We start from the raw sequence: 23,733 nt of genomic DNA, 5'->3' as shown, positions 1-23,733 counted from the left end.
CTGCCACAGAAGGCTGTAGAGGCCAGATCATTAAGTACATTTAAGACTGAGGCAGATAGGTTCTTGATTATCAAGGGGATCAAGGGTTATGGGGAGAAAGCAGGAGAATGGGGTTGAGGAACTTACCACCCATGATTGAATGGCAGAGCAGACTCGATGAGCCGAATGGCCTAATATCTACTTCCTTCGATAAGACTGTAAGACATAGGAGATCTTGAGGTACTGGTAGAAAGCGTGATTCAGAGAGGGCCAGTCTTCTTCCTGCTGAGCACAGAAACTTGACATGCTACCAAACCTAGCCATGTTGGGCAGAGTTAGGAGCATATCAGTGCTGTCTCCACAGTAACAACTGATGGCCAGCAGTACAGAATGAATGAATGAATGCCCCTCCCAAATGGTAAATGACTCCAACCTCTCTCTCTGGTACCGCATAGTTCCAGGTTTATCACTCACTTAGACTCTACTGCGTACACCTTTCACTGAGGCTGACAGATGACACACTCACAAATGTGCACACTCTGCTCATCCCCAGCAAAGACGAACCCTTCTGTCCTCTCTGCTTCCTATTCACTTACTGAGGACACCTCCCGACCTCCTCTCCTCTTGCAGCATAACTAGTCTCTCATCAAACTAAATCCCTTCCTTTCCCTCATTGGCGGGAAAAGCTGACCCATCAAAAGACCAATAGGTTTAAGACAAATGAGTGGGGTGGGAGGTAGTGAACATCCAGCTCCCGATGATGAGAAAATAGTAGAGCTGGCTGGGAATGATCAGGACCATTTGCAATGGACAACCAAGCCAGTAAACTCTATTGTGCTGGGCCCCTCCCTCTTTACCACCAACAATAACTCATTCTTATTCTGCACACACTTTTACCAACTAATTTCCTGTTCTCTAACGCAGGACCTAATGGCACCTAAGGAACATTCGTAAGGAAGAGGCCACAGCTGAACCCAACCCTCAGAGATGGTTCTACCATTTAGAGGAAGCCTATGAACCCTCAGTGGATGCATCAGACAGGGATACACCTGCACTCTTCACCAGCACAGAGGCTTTCATCTCTCTGGGTTCTCTCTCTAGATTAGACTTGGGGGCACATTATGAGCACTGGCATGTACCTACAGCCAAGTGAATTTGAATCACTCCAGGTCTCTGGCACGCGGAGGGTCTGCTCAGTTCCAGGCAGAACAGGCATTTAATAGGCTGGAATCAAAGGTGGAGGAGTTCTTCAGGATTCTCAATCCTGCAGTGGCTCACAAATACCTGGGTGTCTCCATGGAAACGCTGACGGCCACCATTGAAACACAGGCCCAGCAGAACGTCAACACTGCCTGCTGAACATGTGCTTGCATCTGTACCCCATTGCTTTAATCACAGGTGCTCAACATCAGTGGGCAGCTGAAATGCGATGAGATGCTCCTTTCTCTCACAGGGACATGTGATGTCAGCAGGCACTCTCAGGGAGGTGGATCTACACACAATTACCTCCAGCAGCTTCTTTCCAGGACACATCACACGTGACTTGCCCCTTTGCTCAAGTCTTCCGAATCAACCCAGCTAAACACCGAATGGGTTCCCTCCAGCCTGGCTGCAGGGGTCAAACCTACACCTTGATAAAGTGGGAGGGAGGGAAAGAAGAAAACATCCCCAGGACACATGGGAGATACATGTGCTGCATCACTGTAAATAACATATTACTTTTGGTTATATATTTTCACTTGCACTGTTAAAGGTCTGCTGTAGGATTATTGCCAATGTAGGGCCTGGCTAAGGCAAATGCTTTAGAGAGATCAAGAGTCTCTTCATATGTCCCAAGGATGTAAGACATTACAACTGCCAGTCTTGCTTGTCTCTCACACGTAATCAATTCCTTCTGCAGATAACATCACATCTCAGGAATTGTTACACCCTAACCTTGAGGATCCAGGGTAAAACACTGCACATCAATGTGGATGACACGGAGCTAAAGGCAATGTTTAAGAAGTGGTCTTGCCCACATGCTTCGACCATTAACAGTGGGAAGCTGTAAGAGATTTTCAAAGGAGTGCACTGACAGTCAAGGATGGAATATTTACAATGCGTAGCTCATAATGCCCCTTTCCTTCACAGGGCAGTGGTCTGGACAGAAAAGTTGAAGAAGCACTTGTTTCTTAGAAGGTCAATGGGGACAGATGTTCAAACAAATCAAGGAAACTGTGATAATGGGAATTGCAGATGCTGTAGAATCCAAGATAATAAAATGTGAGGCTGGATGAACACAGCAGGCCAAGCAGAATCTCAGGAGCACAAAAGCTGACGTTTTGGGCCTATGATGAAGAAGGGTCTAGGCCCGAAACGTCAGCTTTTGTGCACTTGAGATGCTGCTTGGCCTGCTGTGTTCATCCAGCTTCACACTTTGTTATCTTGTATGTGAGGCTGTTCTTCTTTTCTCAAGAGAAACCCCTGGGATGCATTGCCAGCTGTAGTGGTAGCAGTTGACTCTCTGCATGCATTGTAGAGCGAACAGAGCTGGTGCGTGCCTGGAGGTGAGATAGGACCATCCAGAAATAAAGTTTGCAGATAACACATGATCTGTGTGATCGCCCACCCAAGGAGACTGGGGAGGAATTTTCCAGGCTATTACTCTTTTCCCCAACTTTAGTCTTGCTCAGGACATAACATGGCTGTGGGGTGGGTTCTGTATGTGTCTAGTCAATTTGGATCACCAAAAATGGGCATTGGGTGGATTCGATGAACTAACTGGTCTTTTTGCTGTCATTTTCATTTGTGTGTTTCAGGTCTATCTTGATGTTTTCACAACGATTGAATTATGTTTAACAGTTGCAAATTCCTAAGAATTTTTCCTGAATTTAGTAAATGCTGAAAAGCATTAATCGAAGCTTCGCTAACTTCATGCTCCATTTGATTAAAACCATGTTGATGGCAGTTACTTTCATTTTTGTACGTAATTCTCACCCTTAAATATCACGGAAACTGGCAACATGATTTCCCTTTTAGTTATGTAACTTAGTCAATGTTATGAGGTGTGGCAATTTCCCTCATCCTGATGTGAGGACCTCAGCAATTTTGCAAATGACCCCAATGCTTGTCCTCAGCAGGGCAATGATTCTGGCCATGGGAAAGGAGTACAGTAAACAATGCTGTGGAAGGTTCACCTGATACAAGAGACGAGAGATTAAAGTCTAGGCTCTAATACTTAAGTAAAATGAAAAATATACTCTCTAAATCGGAAGTAAAAGCAGAAAATATTAGCAGAATTTGTGAAAAAGTACAGATTATTGCTTTAGCTGTAAGAAGCTGATTCAGGAATCAGCGTCTGAGATCTGGCTTCCACTTCCTCCACTAATGAGTAACCAGGCAGTCTCTACCATTGACGCAACACTTTAAAAAGACATTTCATTATTTAGATTTTGTGGAAGACTTAAGTTTTGACGTCCTGTGGAAAATGGATTTATTCTGGTTTTGAGGAAATATTAGGAAGAAAAGGCTTCTTTGACATTACATGGCTGGTGAGAAGTATTTGTTTTGTTGCTGACCACTGCTGCGATTGCTCGCACAGTGACTTTCTTTAAGGTTCCTGAAAAGTAGCTCGGGTTGTGGATGCTGTGATGGGTTTGCTCGCTGAGCTGGTTCATTAGCTTATAGACATTTCATTGTCCTGCTGGGTAATGTCATCAGTGCAGCCTCCAATGAAGCGCTGTTGTGTTTTCTCACTTGGTATTTAATCTCTGGGGTCTGTTGGATTTGATTACCTCATTTCCAGTTTTCCTTCACAGTGGTGTATATATCGAGACTAGTTATATGTGTTTGTCAAAGGCCTTCCCGTTTCTTGTGGCCAAGTTTCTTCCTTGCTGTCCGATGTCATGTTTGTCACAGTCCTAGCATGGATTTTTTTTTACTGTAACGTAATGTACTAAATTCCATGCAACGACTGCGGCAAACATTACATTGGACAGACAGGAAAGAAATTGGCCACTGGAGTACATGAACACCAACTAGCAACAAAAAGCCACAACCAATACTCACTCGTCTCCATTATCACATGGATAAGGAGGACCACCAGTTCGATTGGGACAACACCAGGATCCAAGGACAGGCCAAACAGAGACAAGCATGGGAATTTCTACAGGCCTGGTTCTCCATCAAGAAAGCCATCGACAAACACAGAACTAGACCCTATATATACACCACTGCAAAGGAAAACCAGAAATTAGGTAATCAAATCCAAAGGACCCCAGAGTTTAAATACCAGGCAGGAAAACACAACAGCGCTTCATCAGAGGCTGCACTGATGTTACCCAGCAGGGGAATGAAATGTGTGCGAACTAACGAACCAACTCAGCGAACCAACCAACTGCATTGACTTCCTCAGAAAGGTTCTTCTTTCACCTGATCTTCAGCTGGGGCACAAAACACTTAAAAATAATGGCTGTCCAGCAGACCATCCACATTTCTGAATTAAAACCTGTTGTGAGATCTATTTAGAAAGAGATAACAAGGTGTGGAACTGGATGAACACAGCAGGCCAAGCAGCATCAGAGGAGCAGGAAGGCTGACCTTTCGAGTCTGGGCCCTTCTTCAGAAATGAGGGAGGAGAAGGGGGTCTGAATTAAACAGAGAGAGGGGGAGGCGATTTTTACTTTATAGTGTGACCTATAGAGTAGTGGAAATACAATGACAGTGCAGCCCTCCAGACAGGTTATAACCCCAGTTTACCAAGAGACTGCTGTGTGGAATTCACATACACTATACAATGATATCTTACTAAGGAACTCACCATGGCACACACAGGTTGCTGCATTAATATGATAGAGTTAGCAGAAAAAAAAAGGTCTCATCTATACCAGTGCAAGCGCCTTTTAACAGCATGCTAAGTCTTAGATACTGCCAAACAAACTTTCTGGCTGAAAATTAAGCAGTGTGAATGAGCATTCCTTTGGATGTGAATTAGCATTCAACATTTTAAAAAAGAGTTAAAAACATAAAGAGGCATTTGTATCTCATTGCTTGCACTTATCATATCTGTCCCTTCCTCTTTTTCTTTCAAGTTTGTATCTGAATCGGCATTGAATTAAGTGTTCTCACTAACATTTTCTGACTTAGATTCTGCAGTGCTCATTAACATTGCTTCAAACTGATTCTTACAGAGATACATCACTCCGGTGAGGGTGCTACGCATTTTGATTATTGGTACACCCTCCTGCACAAAACCCAATGGAAAGAATATGGGAAAATGCAACCGTAATAAATAACACTGTACACCAAAATCTAGTAAATATTACTTTATGAGGCTTTCTCATAAAGTATCTGATCATTGCTCTTGCTAAATACCTTAGAAATTTTTTACAGTGTTAAAGATGTTCTATCAATTCAATTTCCTTTTGACACTGTTATGACCAAGATTGGAGGGACACAGTGCTTTTTTTATCTTCTCCATTCTTCCACTGGTAATGAGAAATTTCAAATTTAACTGGGTTAGTGATATTGCTATCTCTGTCGGCCTCGGACTGTGTAAGCTTCAGTATTAGTAACAAGTCTGGAGGGTTTATTTAATCTGTAAGGAATTGCTCGTTTATTACCAAAATGAGCTTAAACAAGAGTGCAAAATTACTGACAAACAGTTTGGACTGTCCCTTAAAAGAAAAGCCCACCTGTCACACATACACAAAGACACACAACCAAAACCCTGAGGATAAATCAAAACAATGAAAACTGCAAAGTGCGAACGTTGACGTATTTGGTCAAGTAATGATCAAAATTATGAGAAAAAGATGAGTCACAGATTGTCCCAAATGATGGTCTGTCTCCAAAGTTATTCTCCATATGCAAGCTGCTGCCCCAGAGGTACAACTGGGCTCAAAATGTTGTACCTGAGTGAATGCCTTTTTCTGGAGATGATGGTGTAGATTCCAACAAGGCTCTTCGGGAATCCTCCACAAATGGTAAAGATGGTTTCTGGTGGGTTTTCAGCTCTCATACTTTGCTGAGAGGTCTTGTAAGGAAAACAAAAGGGAGCAATGAGCTGTTACTTCTTCAGCAAGTCCCAAATTCCACATTTCAAAAATGCAGTAGTCGTATTTCACCCACAAACAGGGACACATGATCTCTCTCTGAAAATCCTAGATTGTACCACTCCATCTAAGCTCCTTTCATCTTGCAGGTACAACATTGTTGCTGTTATGCTAAGTGCCTTTTCCTTAGGAAAGTGTCTTTTGTTTGGAAGTTGAAGATATAGGTCCATACAATCTTTAAAAAGTACTATACAGATCATATTTCACATAAAAACAGTGAATTTGCCTCAGTCATGCAAGGAGAGACGGTTTATTTAAGCTGCTGGAGAAAACTGGCTGTCTTCCAAATCTGTTCAATATGATTTCTTTCCATAACAAGCGGTGATAAGGCCAGCCATGAGGGGCAACGCCAAAACTCTGACCTTTACAACGGGGTTAAAAACAATTCTGCGTGGCACCGACATTCTTTGGTATATTTTTCTCTTTGCTGATGTGTTATGCTTTCAGGCAATCCACAGAGGCTGAGCACTTAAATACCAGAACTATCAGAAAACTGTTCAGCCTCTCTCACGAGAGCTGAGACAAAAATCTGCCAAGTCCTCAGAGTTGCACTACACTGACAATATTGCCCTGGCATTCCATCCTGAGCAACACCTTCAATAGCAAACGTACTAACTCTCTCACACCTTTAAAAAGAGTTTAGTGTTGACAACGTGCATCAGGAGGATGAATGTCATGGTCCGGGAAGTTGCCATTCTGCTTTCCACCTGCATCAGCAATGTGACTGATATTGCTTGATGTTGATAACTTGATGTATCTAGGCTTCACAATCACCACCATTCTTTCAAATGATGCTGAAATGAACACACTCACAGCAAATGCTGCAGATGTAATGTTCAAGCTGGACCAGAGTGAGAAACAACAGCATGTGCCTGTGAATATCAACCTACAAGTCTACAAGCCTGCATTCCTCGGCACTGTACTTTATGGTGTGAGACCTAGGTAACATAAGCTAGGCATGAAATAAGGCTGAAAATTTCTACCTCTTGCCCACTTAAGATTGCCAATTGAACAGCATTGCAGTGTACTGATTCCATCAGCACACGCTGAAGGCATCTGTACTGGATTGGCCATATTTATCAGAAGGATAATGACTGTATTGTCAAAGAGGCCACTGTGCCGTGACCACCTGAGTGAGTGAGATATGAAGATAATGCATAATGACCGAAGACACAGACAGTCACTGATGGTTGTGATTTTCTGTAGGCTGACTGTGTGGTAGGGCATGGAAGGATGTGAGCAGAATCGCAAAACTCAGGTGGCATAGAGGAGGGCCCAAAGAAAACAGAGGTCAACAAATCATGCATGTTCCTGGCTCATTATTGTCCCGGCAGCAAATGTGACAGGGACTGCCATGTCAGACTGGAGCTTCTGTAACACCTCAGGAAATGCATGTGTGCTACATTATTAACTTTTCTGTGGTTAGCATTTAATAAACTCTCTCTTCACTAATTTGAGAAAGCCTGGTTAAATTGGCTCCTTCCAAAACAGAAGTTCATGTCAGCTAAGAGAAAGATACCCACAAGAGAAAGGATTCTTTTCAAATTAAAAACGGAAAGAGCTGCTGATGCTGTAAATAAGAAACAAAAGCAGAAGTTGCCAGAAAAGCTTAGCAGGTCTGGCAGCATCTGTGAAGAGCAATCAGAGTTAACGTTTCAGGTCTGGCGGCCCTTCCTCAGCCCTGCTGGGCTTTTCCGGCAACTTCTGTTTTTTGTCTTTTCAAATTAACCTTGTTTGCAACGAACCTGCGAGGGGTGAGTGAATAAAGATGGAGAACCAGTTCATCTTTCTTTACCTAGAAGCTTAAGGGCTTGGGGTATCCCGTCTGGAACCAGAATTAATTGGGGGACCTTGCTTGGGGTATGTTCGGGATAAATTGGGTACTCATCCAGGATGTGGGCACAACACCGCTCACTACAGAATTCCCAACCTGATCTTCAAGGCATAATTGGTCCGGATATATTTCTGGCAAATAATAACCACAGGATATTGATGGCAGCAATTGAGTGATGGCAATTATATTGAATGTCAAAAAGAGATGGTTATTTTTTCTTTTGTTGCAGACGCTTGGTGCCTGAAATTTTTGGAGTGTGAATAATATTTGCTACTTCGTAATTTAAGCCTGAATGCTGCCCAAGTCTTGGTGCAGGTTGCCCAGGCTACTTCAATGTTTGAGGATTTGTGAATAGTCTGGTATACTGTCCATCTGTGGACTCTGATCTTACATATCAGGGAAGATTAATGATCATGTGACGGAATATAGTTGGGTCTAGTATGCTACCCAGAAGAACTCTCACTGTAATTCCCAGGTTCTGAAATTGCTGGTCTTTATCCATCACAACTTTGAGTTTATATGGCTCCAACCAATAGAGAGAATTTCCTTTGATTCCCATTCGCTTTGATTTTGCTCAGGCTCCTTGATGCCCGATTCACTCTGTAGTCGATATTTAGATATCTGGAGCAAATGGTCCCAGCAGAAATCATCAGTAGACCATTCCAGCATATTACCAGACCCAGAACTGTTCAGATTCACCCACAGAAAGTAGGCCAGGTGCTGAAGGAAAAGGCCCCTATCATGATTGCAACATGAGGTATGCTGTGCTGAGATCAAGTAATATTTCTGTAATATTACAGGGCCAATTGCAAAGTTCACATTCCTGCCACAGAATTTTGCCCATTGAGAAGTTAAGCGAATGAAGCATAAAGGGTTGGAGGTAAATCATCAGCCAAAATGCCTGGTATGAAGTCCTAACAAGTCTAGCACCATACTGGGTCAGCAGAATTGTAAAATGACACCTTCTGTTCTGAAAGTATTAACCCATGATCGTAACTACTTGGTTATCATCAGGCGTTATAACAAGGGTATACTATTTCTCTGCAGCATTCAGTACAGAAATACCTATCAGAGATAATGGGAACTGCAGATGCTAGAGAATCCAAGGTAACATAGAACACAGAACATAGAACATAGAAAAGTACAGCACGGTACAGGCCCTTCAGCCCATGATGTTGTGCAGTGGAATAATCCTAATCCAAAAATAAAATAACCTAACCTACATTCACCATGTCCATGTGCATGTCCAGCAGTCGCTTAAATGTCACTAATGACTCCGCTTCCACGACTACCACTGGTAAACTATTCCATGCGCTCACAACGCTCCGGGTGAAGAACCTCCCTCTGACGTCTCCTCTATACTTTCCTCCTAACACCCTAAAACTATGACCCCTCGTGGCAGTCAATCCTGCCCTGGGGAAAAGTCTCTGGCGGTCGACTCTATCCATGCCTCTCATTACCTTGTACACCTCGATCAGGTCACCTCTCTTCCTCCTTCTCTCCAGAGAGAAAAGTCCGAGCTCAGTCAACCTCTCCTCGTAAGACAAGCCCTCCAGTCCAGGCAGCATCCTGGTAAACCTCCTTTGCACCCTCTCCAATGCCTCCACATCTTTCCTATAATAGGGCAACCAGAACTGGACACAATATTCCAAGTGTGGTCTCACCAGGGTTTTGTAGAGCTGCAGCATAACCTCGCGGCTCTTAAACTCGATCCCCCTGTTAATGAAAGCCAAAACACCTTATGCTTTCTTAACAACCTTATCCACCTGGGTGGCAACTTTGAGGGAGCTATGCACTTGAACACCAAGATCCCGCTGTTCCTCCACACTGCCGAGAATCCTGCCTTTAATCCTATATTCAGCATTGAAGTTCGACCTTCCAAAATGCATCACTTCGCATTTATCCAGGTTGAACTCCATCTGCCATTTCTCAGCCCAGCTCTGCATTCTGTCAATGTCTCGCTGAAGCCTGCAATAGCCCTCGATACTATCAACGGCACCTCCAACCTTTGTGTCATCAGCAAACATACTAACCCACCCCTCAACCTCCTCATCCAAGTCATTTATAAAAACTACAAAGAGCAAAGGCCCAAGAATAGAGCCCTGCGGGACACCACTCGACACCGACCTCCACGCAGAATACTTATCATCTACAACCACTCACTGCCTCCTGTCAGCCAACCAATTCTGAATCCAGACAGCCAAATCACCCTGTATCCCACACCTCCTGACTTTATGAATGAGCCTGCCGTGGGGAACCTCATCAAATGCCTTGCTGAAGTCCATGTACACCACATCCACTGTTCAACCCTCGTCAACCTGTCTCGTGACTTCCTCAAAGAACTCAATAATATTTGTAAGGCATGAACTGCCCCTCACAAAGCCATAACATTAAGTGTGGAGCTGGATGAACACAGCAGGCCAAGCAGCATCTTAGGAGCATAAAAGCTGACGTTTCGCGCCTCGACCCTTCATCAGAAAAAGGGGGATGGGGAGAAGATTCTGAAATAAAGAGGGAGGGGGGGAGGCGGACTGAAGATGGATAGAGGAGAAGATAGATAGGGAGGAGAGTATGGGTGGGGAGGTAGGGAGGGGATAGGTCAGTCCAGGGAGGACGGACAGGTCAAGGGGGCGGGGTGACCTCATCCTACGCCCTTAACCTGTCCGTCCTCCCCAGACTGACATATCCCCTCCCTACCTCCCCACCTATCTTCTCCTCTATCCATCTTTAGTCCGCCTCCCCCTCTCTCCCTATTTATTTCAGAATCCTCTCCCCATCCCCCTTTTCTGATGAAGGGTCTAGGCCCGAAATGTCAGCTTTTGTGCTCCTGAGATGCTGCTTGGCCTGCTGTGTTCATCCAGCTCCACACTTTGTTAATAGAAATATCTATGCTCACATACATAGATCATATGATACAATTGTACATCAGTTCAAGTCAGGTTAATTGGCTGTAAAATAAAATCTTGGTAAAATGCAATTAAAAAAAACCCAAAATAAAAACCAAAAGAACTGTGGATGCTGTAAATCAGGAACAAAAACAAAGTTGCTGAAAAAGCTCAGCAGGTCTGGCAGCATCTGTGAAGGAGAAAACAGAGTTAACGTTTTGGGTCCAGTGACCCTTCCTCAGAACAGACTTCACATGTTCTGCCTGTATGTATTCTAGAAGTGTAAATTTAGAGCATTACATTTCACTGCAGTTCAGACCTTATTGGTAAATTCAAGATACCAAGGGGTAGAGTAAATTGTTTGTTTTCATTGCTGTTATGCAGAGACAGAAATTCCAAGCAATTGGTTCAAGCCCTAATGCACTTTTTAACACATTCTGATATAGTTGTTTTGTTGCAAGTGTTAAATTTTAAATATAAGTTATGAACAAACATATGAATGTGTGCATAGAAAAGTGAACACAACAAAATAATTATGAGCATGCTATTTGCTTAGGTGGACTTTCTCGCTCCAATTTCTCTCAATGGTTAAACTTTTTGCACATCAAGTCATCACACTCACATTTAACAATCTTGCAGTCATTGTCAGTCGATAACAAAATAAATAATAACAAACAAAAATGGAAATTGCTGGATAAACTCAGCATGCCTGGCAGCATCTGTAGAAAGAAACCAGAGTTAATGTTTCGGATCCAATGACCCTTCTTCAGAACTGTTGGTAGCTATTAAAAGGTTGGTACTTGTGCAGAAGTTGGGGGAGGGGGGAGCGACGGTTGGGGTGAGAGGGTAAGGAGGGAACAATAGGTGGAAATGGAGCCCAAAGAGACAGCAACACAGTAGTAGGATAGACAAAGGAGTGAATAAAGGTCACCCTTTGGAGAATGAATAACTGCTGACAGGGTCTATAAGTAGCTGACAGTGGATTGTGAATGGTGGCAGCCCATGTGATGACAATGCCTGTTGTGTTGGGGGTTGGAGTAAGGACATGGGAGAAGGTGCTCAAGCCCTAAAATTGTTGAACTTGATATTGAATCGAGGTAAGAGATCCCAATGGAAAATGGGATGTTGTTCTTCCAGCTTGCACTGAGCTTTGCTGGAGTGCTGCAGCAAGCCTGAGACAGAGATGTTGTCCAGGGTGTGTTAAGTGGCAAGCAGCTGGAAGCTCAGGGTCATTTCTGCAGACAGAACATAAGTCACCCAGTTTATGCTTTTGTTTCCCCAATGTCGAGGAAACAACAGGATCCCAAACAATAACAACTTACTTTAATAAACCTCTTTGGTGGGGAAAAAATATTTTGATATTTATTTTCAGGTAGAAAAAAAACTTCTAAAAATTATCTTATGTTTAGTCAATGTCCCTGTATGTATTTCCAGAATAAGTAAGTGAATAGTGTCAGGAACAGGATTCACTTTTCCTTTGTTGATCTGAGCAATGTAAACGAGTTGTGGTGCATCTACAGTCACCCTGGGATGAGCAAATCTATGTGGTTTGTATGATGCAGACAATCCCTTTATAAGCTTGTAGCAAGGTTTCATAATATTGACTTAGATATTAAATTAGCTTATAGTTTAATAATGGAATTATAAAGATTGACATTACTCCCCATTCTTCCCAGTATGATCTGCCTGACAGTGGTTTGAAGTTTACATTAAAAACATAAGCCTGAAAGACATATGCCCCTGGAGGCCCTCTGGTTTGATTGCAGGAATGGAAGTCAGCCTCCAGCAGTGGTAACAGACATAGATTTCTTATTGCTAACCTCAGCCACCAGACCAATCGCATTTGTGCAGCAATAAAAGATGATGGACACAGTGTACTCTATAGTTTACACAGCTCCAACAAGTGGCATCGACACTATTCAGGCTTATGCTTAAAGTGAGACTTTCTAGCACTTTGATCACACAAAAGGAATGAAGGACTTAAACATCCTTCTGATCTTATTTTAAAAGGAAGGTCTTGGTACATAAGATATGGCTGTTATCAATCCTTTCAATGCAAGCATTTACCGATCTGCAAGGCATTATGACATTTGAAAAGAGGATTGAAACTAGGCATAAAGGGCTTTTCTTTTGGACCTGCTGAATTTTCACTGGGACTCAAAGAACAAATGCATTTTCAATCTCTGATTCGGTAGTTGGCAAGATGCAAATTTAATTCTGGAGACTGACCAGATGTACAGAATTAACTGATTTGCTGGAGGAAAAAATTATACAATTAATTCAGTCAATATCACACTATGGTGTGCCCTGTGAAGCAGGAGGTGCAGTATTATAAAAAATAGTCTCTCCTGAAACAAGATGTTGACAGAATTCTATATTTTATCTCAGTGCAATGACAGCAGTATGGCGATAATGTCACTAGATTAGTAACCCATAGGTCCTTGTTTCAGGACATAGGCTTAAATTGCAAAAGGGCAGACAGTGAAAGATAACAGCATGGAGCTGGAGGAACACAGTAGGCCAGGAAACATCAGAGCAGCAGGAAAGTTTTGGGTCAGGACCCTTCTTCTCTGACTCTAGCATTTGCTGTTCTTGCCATCTCTGTCAGATAGTGAAATTTGCTTTCAGATAATAAAGTTGGAATTAAGGGCGCTGTGAAGCCATGGTAGATTACGGCAAAAGCCTGATATGTTCTAATGCCCTTTAAGAAGGAAAATCTGCTCTCCTTACCTGGTCCAGCCTACATGTAACTTCTCACATAGAACAAGATGATTGACTCTGAAGTGGCCATGCAAGCCATTCAGTTGTATGTAACCACTGCCAAGTTTAAGAAAAATGGAATAGAACTGGTCATTCTGGCATTGACTTAGGCACTAGAAATGACAACAGCAAACTCAGATCTGCCACGGCAGCTCAGTGGTTGGCATTGCTGCCAAGGACCTGGGCCCAGTTCCAACCTTGAGCGACAGTCTTTGTAGAGTTTGCACATTATCCCTGTGTCTGCGTGGGTCTCCTCTGGGAGCTCTGGTTTCCTTCCAAAGCCCAAAGATGTGCAGGCTAGGTGGATTGGCCATGAGAAAAGCAGGGTTACAGCGATGGGGTAGTGGGGTGAGTCTGGATGGGGTAGTCAGACAGTCAGTGTGGGCTTGTTAGGCCAAATGGCTGTTTCCACATTGTAATGATCCTAAAAGTCTGTAAAACCCTGCTTACTGCCATCTGGGGGCTTTTATCAAATTTGAGAGAGCTATCTCGTAGACTAGTCAAGCAACAGCCTGACACTGTAAGACTCATGGAATCATATTTCACAGACAAAATACCAGAATGATGGAATCATAACAGTTCAAATTAAATAAAGAAATAAAAAAGCTTATGACAGATGTCAGGTAGAAAATAAGATCATAAGATATAGGAGCAGAATTAGGTCTTTCAGGCTATTAAGTCAGCTCCACTTTATGATCATGGCCAATATGCTTCTCAATCCCATTCTCTGACCTTCTCCCTGTACTCTTTATTCCCCTCACCAATCAAGAACCTATCTATCTCAGTCTTAAAGACATTCAATGACTTGGCTTCCACAGCCACTCTGCAGCAATGAGTTCCACACATTCACTGCCCTCTGATGGAAGAATTTTCTCCTCATCTCAGTATTTTTGTTTCTTTTTAATTCATTCATGGGATGAGGACGTTGCTGGCTAAGCAGCATTTATTGCCATCCCTAATTGCCCAGAGGGCAGTTCAGAGTCACCCACATTGCTGTGGATCTGGAATCACATGTAGGCCAGGCCAGGCAACGATAGCAGACCTTAGTGAACCAGATGGATTTTTCCAACAATCGACAATGGATTAATGGTCATCTTTAGACTCTTAATTCCAGATATTTTATAAATTGAAATTCCACCATCTGCCCTGGTGGGATTTGAACCCGGGTCCCCAGAACATTATCTGGGTCTCTGGATTAACAGCCCAGCGATAATACCACTAGGCCAGTTCTAAAAGATTGTCCTTTTACTCTGAGACTGTGGCCTCAGGTGCTAGTCTCTCCTGCACATGGGAACTTCTTCTACACTACCAGTCTAGCCAGCCTCTCTGTATCCTATAAATTTCAATGAGATCCCTCCTCATCCTTCTAAATTCTACTGATTATAGGCACAGAGTCCTCCACAGCTCTTCATACAACAAGCCCTACATCCCTGGGATCATTCTCATTAACGGCCTATGAACCTCTTCCAAGGCCAGCATATCCATCAGAACTACTCACAATATTCTAGGTGTGGTCTACCCAGAGTCTTATGCAGCCTTAACCATACATCACTGCTCTTGTATTGTAGCCCTATCAAAATGAAAACTAATATTGTATTTGCCTTCCTACTGGGCCTGCATGTTAACCTTAAGAGAATCCTGAATTTGGATTCCTAAGTACCCTTCTGCTTCATATTTTCACACACTTTCCGGGTGTACCACATCGTCAATGCCTCTATTCTTCCAAGCAAAGTGCATAACCTCACACTTACCCACATTGTATTCTGTCCGCCACCTTCTTTGTCTGAGTCCTTCAGCAATCTCCCCGCTTCCTCAACACCACCTGTCCATCCACCTATCTTTGTGTCATCTGCAAATTTGGCCCCCGATCTCTGAGTTTCTTTGTTCAGATTGTTCATGTATAAAATGAATAGTTGTGGTCAGAACAGTGACCCCTGCAGAACTTCACTAGTTACCGGTAGCCATTCTGAAAAGGCCCCTTTATCCCCACACTCTGCCTTCTGCCAGTCAGCCAATCCCCTATCCATGACAGTACCTTGTCCCGAACACCGATGGCTCTTATCTTATTTAGCAGCCTCTGTTGTGTCACCTTGTCAAGGCCTTCTGAAAATCCAACGAGATCACATCCACTGGCTCTCCTCTGTCTAATTTGCTTGTTACATCCTCAAAGAATTTAACACATTTGTCAGGCCTGACCTCCCCTTAACAAAGAGGTGCTGACTCAGCCATATTTCAATGCACTTCCAACTACTCAGAATCTCACCCTTAATAATGGGCTCTAAAAACTTACCAGCAACCTGTGTATAATTTGCTGTCTTCTGACTCTCTCCCTTCTTGAACAGGGGTGTTACAAACCTGTTTTCTAGTCCTTTAGAATGTTCCCTGATTCCAATAATTTCTGAAAGACTACTACCCATGCCTCTATAATCTTCTCAGCTACCTTCTTCTGAATTCTAGAGTGTAGTTCATCTGGTCTAGGTATTTTATCCTTCTTCAGATCTTTCAACTTCTCCAGCACCTTATCCTTAATGATGGCCACTACACTAACCTCTACCCTCTGATTCTCTTGAAGTTCTGGTATGTTACTGATGTCTTCCACCGCAAAGACTGATGCAAAATGCAAATTCAGTTCCTCTGCTATTTCTTTGTTCCCCATTACTACTTCTCCAGCAGTCCAATGTCCACTCTTGCTTTTCTCTTTCCTTTCAGATATTCAAAAAAACTTTTCCAAGCTTCTTTTACATTCCCAGCTGCCTTACTCTCATATCTCTTCTTCTTCCCACTTACTGGTTTTACTGGTTTTTCTCAGTTATCCTCTCCTGGTTTTTAAAGGTTCCCAATCTTCTGGCTTCCCACGATTCTTCAGGACATTGTAGGTTTTTATCAAAGGATATCCAAGGAAATACATCTTATTGAAAAGATAAGCAGGTGGGTAGAGAGGGTGGGATTGCCTTTTTACTAAGAAATGAAAGTAAATCAGTAAGAAATGAAGGTGGGTTAATATTTATTCTTCATTTATTTGACTATTAGTCATAACTCTGACACTACACTGTGGTGCATAAGGCAGTTTTAAAACAAGAACTAAAGATTCATTCAAATGACTTTAGATAAAGAGCACCTTATCCTTAATGATGGCCACTACACTAACCTCTACCCTCTGATTCTCTTGAAGTTCTGGTATGTTACTGATGTCTTCCACCGCAAAGACTGATGCAAAATGCAAATTCAGTTCCTCTGCTATTTCTTTGTTCCCCATTACTTCTTCTCCAGCAGTCCAATGTCCACTCTTGCTTTTCTCTTTCCTTTCAGATATTCAAAAACACTTTTCCAAGCTTCTTTTACATTCCCAGCTGCCTTACTCTCATATCTCTTCTTCTTCCCACTTACTGGTTTTTCTCAGTTATCCTCTCCTGGTTTTTAAAGGTTCCCAATCTTCTGGCTTCCCACGATTCTTCAGGACATTGTAGGTTTTTCTGCTTTGCATTTATGATATCCCTGATTTTCCTCATCCGTTATGGTTGCCTTGCACTTCCGATTAATTTCTGCTATGCCTCCTGAATTATGCCAAGAAACATCTGCCACTGCTGCTCCACCATCTTAACTGCTAGGATTCCCCTCCAATCAGCTCTGGCCAGCTCCTCACTCTTTTTTTTTGCAGTTACTTTTACTCAGCTGTAATGCCATCATATTTGATCTGAGTTTCTTCCTTTCAAACTGTAGGGTGAAGTCCATTATATTATGGTCACTGCCCCTTCAACCTTCAGCTCCCTAATCATGTTTGCAAAAGGAGTGCCTAAGGGTTTTAAAGAAAGATAAGGCAAATACGAGAGGAAAAGGGGAGTTATGAGGAAAGACTGGCAGCAAACATTAAGAGGTATTCCTGAGGAGGGCTAGGGCTATTTAGGGTCCAAAAATGTGGCTGTTTTTGTTATCATAGATGTGATGGACCAAAGGGCCTTTCCTACACTGCTGATCTCTATGAATCCAAGAGGGTTTACAACTTGAGGCAAGAGACTGAGGGGTTAAATTAATACTTTTCATCTGTGTCTACCAAAGACAGAGATGGTACCCAGGCCATGGTGACAGAAGAGAGAATTCAATTATTAAAAGGCTTCAAAATTGATAAGGGACAAAGAAAGAAGTGAAGATAGACTGTTGGCACATAAAGTAACAATGCACCATGACTATGTGAGATGCACCCGAGGACTGGGAAGGTAGCAAGAACAGAATTGCAGGGGCATCTCCCGTAATCTTTCAGTCTTCCCTGGTCTCGGGGGAGCTTTCAAAAGACTGGAAAATTGTAAAGATTACAGCCTTGTTCAGAAGGATTGTGTGGATAGACCCAACAATAACAGACCAGTCAGTTTAGCTTGAGTGACGAGGAAGCTTTGAGAAACAACTGCTTGAGATAGAATTGTAGTCATATAGAAAAAGGCGGGTTGATTAAGATGAGTCAGCATGGATTTCTAAAGGGGAAGTCATATTTAACAAATTAGCTGGAGTACCCTTACATAATAATAGAACGGAGTGATGAGGGTAATGCTGTTGATGTAGTGTACATGGCCTTGCAAGACGTTTGATACAATGCCACACAATAGACTTGTGAGAAAAGTTATCGGTCATGGAATAAAAGTGAATACTTGTGGAGATTCTAAGAGGCAGACAAATCAGTGGACTAGGTGGATAGGTAGCAGATGAAGTTCAATGCAAAGTAGTGAGGTGATGCAGTCTGGCAGCAAGAATATGAATAGACTATCTAACATAAGGGATTCAATTTCAATAAGCATGCAGAACCAGAGGGACCTGGGCGTAAATGTGTACAGATCATTGAATGTGGCAGGACGGATGGAGAGACCAGTTAATGAAGCACATGGAGTAAAGGCATGGAGAAAATGCTGCAGAATAACATGATTCGTGATGCTCAATTGAAGAGTCAGTACAGACAAAATATGCCAAATGGCTTCTTTCCTTGCCATAAAAAATCTGTGCCTCTCCAACTTTCCCATCACTGGCAAAAATTGTTTTTCTTGATGGAAATTTGAAGGCCGTCCACTCCAGCCATCTCTCTTATCTTTTTCATCAACCATGGCTCCCACCTCCTGTCCCATCCCTACAGTTCCCTTGAAATTTTGCTGAAGCTGTCACAAGGAGCAAATTGGGAGGAGTGTCTGCAGGTTGTCTCATACTATGGTAAGTATTTAATAATAAGGCTGTTTTAGATGTTCAAACTCATGACACACAGATTCCTACATGCATAAAGCCTATGCCAGATGAAACAGAAAGCATTTTAAAAGCCAGGAGTGAGCAATTTTGTATTGTGGTCAATGATGCAAAACAAATCATAATCCTATTATCAAAATAAACTGATTTATTTCTTACATTCACTACATCTGCTAGCTTTTATCCAGTCATACAAAGCAGATTTCCCTAATTAGCCTTACACTCTATTTAACAGGTAAGTATCCATAATGAATGCGTGATCAAATAAGGCAAAGAACTGAAGGGCCAGTCAGCAATTCTTCACATTCATTGAGGATTAGCAGTTTCAGACAGGGAATGGCAGAGCATTGTCTGTGCGTAGCCTGTGATTTTCCATTCATTAAAATAAAGCACAATTCAGACAATTGAGAACTCAGTGTGCACAATCCCTGCACTACTGCAGCCTCGAGCAACACAGATTCTTGAAACTGACTGTCAAATGTATGCAGCCACTCGATAATTCTCAAAGAAATGAACGGTAGTTTCACTGAAACTGTGGTCAATATTTTTACTAGTCAAACATGAGGACTGGGCCACAGCAAAGCTTTTCTGATTCTGTAAAATGTTAATACATTAAATAGACACCATAAATCACTCAATTAAACACAATATTAGGAATCATGTTCCAGAGCATATTGTTCCAGTAGTTTAAAGTTTATACAGAATCTGGTCACATATAAGGCCTGACGGGCTGAATGGCCTAAACCTGCTCCAATATTTCGATGTTCACATGGTTAATCTTGCTTGCACTGAATATCTGAAGTTTAACATATGCAAATAATTCAAGCCCATTTTTTAAAAATGCTGTAAGTCTTCAGCCGATTTAATTTTCTCCAAGCGCTGACAAGAAACAGCTGAGCGCGTTGCATACAAAAAGACGAATAGGTTGCTCAACATTTAATGTGTGGAGCTGACAATTTGTACTTCAGCACGAGTAACGTCAATTTATGCCTACTACAATTCTGAAAACTAGTGAATAAAGTTGCAAATGGCCTAGGTATGTCATATCCACACAGTACAAGATAATGTGACCAAGATGACTTTCATTCATCAACAAGAGAATGGAAGATGTCATCAACAGTGCTAAGGATTGCTATTTTCTTGCCAATAAACTGCCCAACAATAGACCTTCTGGGTTCTGCCAGGACCACTTGGCATCAGACCTCCTTTATAACTTTGGCTCACTTGAACAAATTTCAGGGGTGAGACTGACTGTCCCTTGTATTAAGTAATATTTGAGCGTGTGCACCAACAAGGAACCATAGTAAATTTGAAGATGATGGTTATGAGAGGAAACACTCAACTGGCTAGAGTCATGCCTAGCACAAAGGAAGAAAATTATAGTTGTTAAGGTTCAATTAGCTCAGCTCAAGGGCCTTATTGCAGGAAATTTTCAGTGTTTTCGGGGCAACCACCTTCTGCTGCTACATCAATGAACTTCCCACCATCATAATGTCAGATATGGGGATTTTCATTGATAATTACATAGTGTTCAGCTTTATTCTTAACTCCTCAGATCATGAAGCAGTCCCTGCCCGTACGCAGCAAAAACTGAACAATATTCAAGCTTATGCTGATAAGTGGCAAGTAAAATACACACCACTAATTGTCAACAATGACAATATTCAATAGTAGTCTAACAATACCTTCTTGTCATTAAATGGTATTCCCACCACTGAATCAAATAAAAGGCAACAAACTCATGACAACTTCTCAAATGGCAAAATCACACACCATCCTACGTTTACTTCATTCATGGGATGTGGCCACGCTAGCTAGGCTAGCATTCAGTACTTTTCTTAATTGTTCTTGACAAGGCATTGATGAGCTGCCTTCCTGAAGCGCAACACTCCTTGTGGAGTAGCTACACCCACCATGCTGTTAGGTAGGGAGATCCATAAAATTGACCCAGCAGCGATGAAAGAATGGTGATAAAGATCCAAGTCAGATTGGTGTGTCACATGATGGGGAACTGGCAGCTGGTAGTGATCCCACATATAGATTCTGTTTCAGGAGCCTGGTTGAATAGTTACAATGCATCTTGTAGATGGGGCACACTCCTGGCACTGTTCATCAATGGTTAAAGAAATTAATGTTGAAAGTGTCATTCGGGGTGATAATCAAATTAACTGATTTTCCTGGATGGTGGCAAGTTTCCTGAGTGTTGATGGAGCTGCATTCCTCCAAGCTAGTGGAGAGCATTCCACCAAACTCTTGACTTGTACCTTGTAGACTGTACACTTTGAGGATTCAGGAGATGAGTTACCCAATGCAGAATTAAACAACCTCTGACTTGATCTTGTAGAAAAAGTATTCATATGGCTGCTTCGTGCAATTTGGATCCTCCAGGACATTGATAGCAGCAGGTTCAGTGAGGTATTGCATTGAGTGTCAAGGCTGATGGTTATTTGGCCATTACCTGGCACATCTGTAGCTCTAATCTTACTTGTTGCTTCACAGTGTATGAATGGTGTCCAGGTCTTGCTGTATTTGGACACAGACCACTTCAGTATCTGAGGAGTCATGAATAGTGCTGAACACTGTGCAACCATAACTGAATATCCTCACTTCTAACTTTACAATGGACAGAAATTCACTGGATAAAGTAGAACTTGGTTGGGCCAAGGACAGTACCTTGAGACAATGCTGAACAGGTATCCAGTAACTAGGACAATTGACCTTCAATACGCATGATCATCTTCAAAATATATTTCTTTTTCCTCTTTGTTATGAATTCAATGATTCAGTCTGTGATTTGTCCATGATATAAAAGTATTACATGGAGCAATTCTGGACCAAATTTGTGCCATTGTGCATTTATTCTACTAGTTAACTTGAGAAAATACTGTTTAGACTTCAAATTTTTAAAAGCTGAAGAGCTGTTTCTGTAACTGTAAAGTTGCCTGTTTGTAAACAGTTTAAAAAGGCATCATTTGAAAATGAAAGATTACAATCGACTCAGTTTGTATCATTTGTCAATCAAAACATTCAGTCAAAATTTCTGATGTTGTTGAGGAAGATACATACAATAAGTGGTAATTGAGGGTGTATAAATACATGAAAGCAAAGTATCTACCAAGCAACTACAATCATTCCATGTTATCATACTGGCAAGAAGATCTGATAAATAGTACTTTGATCAACATTTTTATGAGTTGTTAGAAGTGCAAAATTTATAAGACTGTTCTGCTTTGGGATTGCCTTTTTAGATTAGGTTAAAATGGAGGAATGAGGAGGATCATATGCCTTGCGCTGAATTCTGGCTTAGAATAAGCTTGGGTGACATGGGTGTTAAAGGTTAAAAGAGTTGCCCAGTTGTTTTACTGAGAAGTAGGTGCATAATGTTCTCAACTGTAAGGATTGGCAGGATTGACTGCCACGAGGGGTCATAGTTTTAAGGTGTTAGGAGGAAGGTATAGAGGAAACGTCAGAGGGAGGTTCTTCACCCAGAGAGTTGTGAGCGCATGAAATAGTTTACCAGTGGTAGTCGTGGAAGCGGAGTTATTAGTGACATTTAAGCGACTGCTGGACATGCACATGGACAGCAGTGAATTGAGGGGAATGTAGGTTAGGTTATTTTATTTTTGGATTAGGATTATTCCGCGGCACAACATCGTGGGCCGAAGGGCCTGTACTGTGCTGTACTTTTCTATGTTCTGTTCTATGTAACGGCAAGAGCATAGATTTTAATCTATAAGTGAATCTTTCATCTCCAAAGGCTGGAGTTTAGGGCCCTCTGGTGGGCACAATGTTGTGGGCATCACAGGGACGTGGCCTCAAGGGGACCAGGGCTAGAAACTAAATGTCTAAGGATACATAAACTATCAAAAGGACAGGCAGATGGACGAGGGGAGGCAGGATTGGCTTGCTAACAAGAAATCAAATTAAATTGACAGTGAGAAGTGATATAGAATCAAAGGCACAGAATTTGTGTGGGTAGAGTTGAGGAGCCACAAAGGAAAAAAGATCATGATGACAGATGTATACAGGAGATAAAACAGGCATGTAAGAGAGGAGATAGTCGGAACTGCCGACGCTGGAGAATCTGAGATAACACGGTGTGAAGCTGGATGAACACAGCAGGACAAGCAGCAGAGGAGCAGGAAAGCTTGATGTTTTGGGTCGAGACCCTTCTTCAGAAATGGGGGAGGGGAAGGGGATTCTGAAATAAATAGGGAGATGGGGCAAGTGGATAGAAGATGGATAAAGGAGAAGATAGGGTGAGAGGAGACAGACAGGTCGAAGAGGTGGGGTTAGAGCCAGTGAAGGTGAATGTAGGTGGGGAGTTAGGGAGGGGATAGGTCAGTCCAGGGAGGATGGACAGGTCAAGGAGGCGGGATGAGGTTGGTGGGTAGGAGATGGGGGTGGGCTTGAGGTGGGAGGAATGGTGAGAGAGGCGGGGACTAGCTGGGTTGGTTTGGGGATGTGATTGGGGGAGGGGAGATTTTGAAGCTTATGAAATCCATATTGATACCCTTGGGCTGCAGGGTTCTCAAGCGAAATATGAGATGCTGTTCTTGCAGTTTTTGGGTGGCGTCATTGTGGCACTGCAGGAGGCCCAGGATGGACATGTCATCCGAGGAGTGGGCAGGGGGGTAGTTGAAATGGTTTGCGACTGGGAGGTGCAGTTGTTTATTGCGAACTGAGTGTAGGTGTTCCGCAAAGCAGTTCCCAAGCCTCCGCTTGGTTTCCCCAATGCAGAGGAGGCCACAATGGGAACAGCAGATACAATATACCACATTAACAGATGTGCAGGTGAACATCTGCTTGACCTGAAAAGTCTTCTTGGGCCTAGGATGGGGTTGAGTGGGGAGGTATGGGGCAGGTGTAGCACTTGCTTCAGTTGCAAGGAAATGTGCCGGGGGTGGTGGGGCTGGAGGGGAGTGTGGAGCGGACAAGGGAGTCACGGAGAGAGTGGGTCCCA

At 42.6% G+C, this 23,733-nt stretch overlaps 1 protein-coding gene across 6 annotated transcripts in view; it reads right to left on the bottom strand.

Moving 5' to 3' along the window:
- Positions 1-23,733, bottom strand: part of pde4d (phosphodiesterase 4D, cAMP-specific) — a 1,334,021-nt gene that overhangs the window by 384,369 nt on the left and 925,919 nt on the right. Inside the window, exon 1 of one of the 6 annotated variants that reach the window (XM_059648331.1) lies at positions 5,871-5,889. The exons of the other annotated variants lie outside the window; for them this stretch is intronic. The gene's annotated coding sequence lies outside the window, so the exon portion shown is untranslated. Of the gene's footprint in view, positions 1-5,870; positions 5,890-23,733 lie in introns of those variants that run through there. 6 annotated transcript variants of the gene reach the window in all.

This window comes from Stegostoma tigrinum, chromosome 1 (genome assembly GCF_030684315.1).
Source record: "Stegostoma tigrinum isolate sSteTig4 chromosome 1, sSteTig4.hap1, whole genome shotgun sequence".
Lineage (NCBI taxonomy): Eukaryota > Metazoa > Chordata > Chondrichthyes > Orectolobiformes > Stegostomatidae > Stegostoma > Stegostoma tigrinum.
Note: the sequence above shows the minus strand (reverse complement) of the source record. Positions and strands in the feature narration are given on the sequence as shown.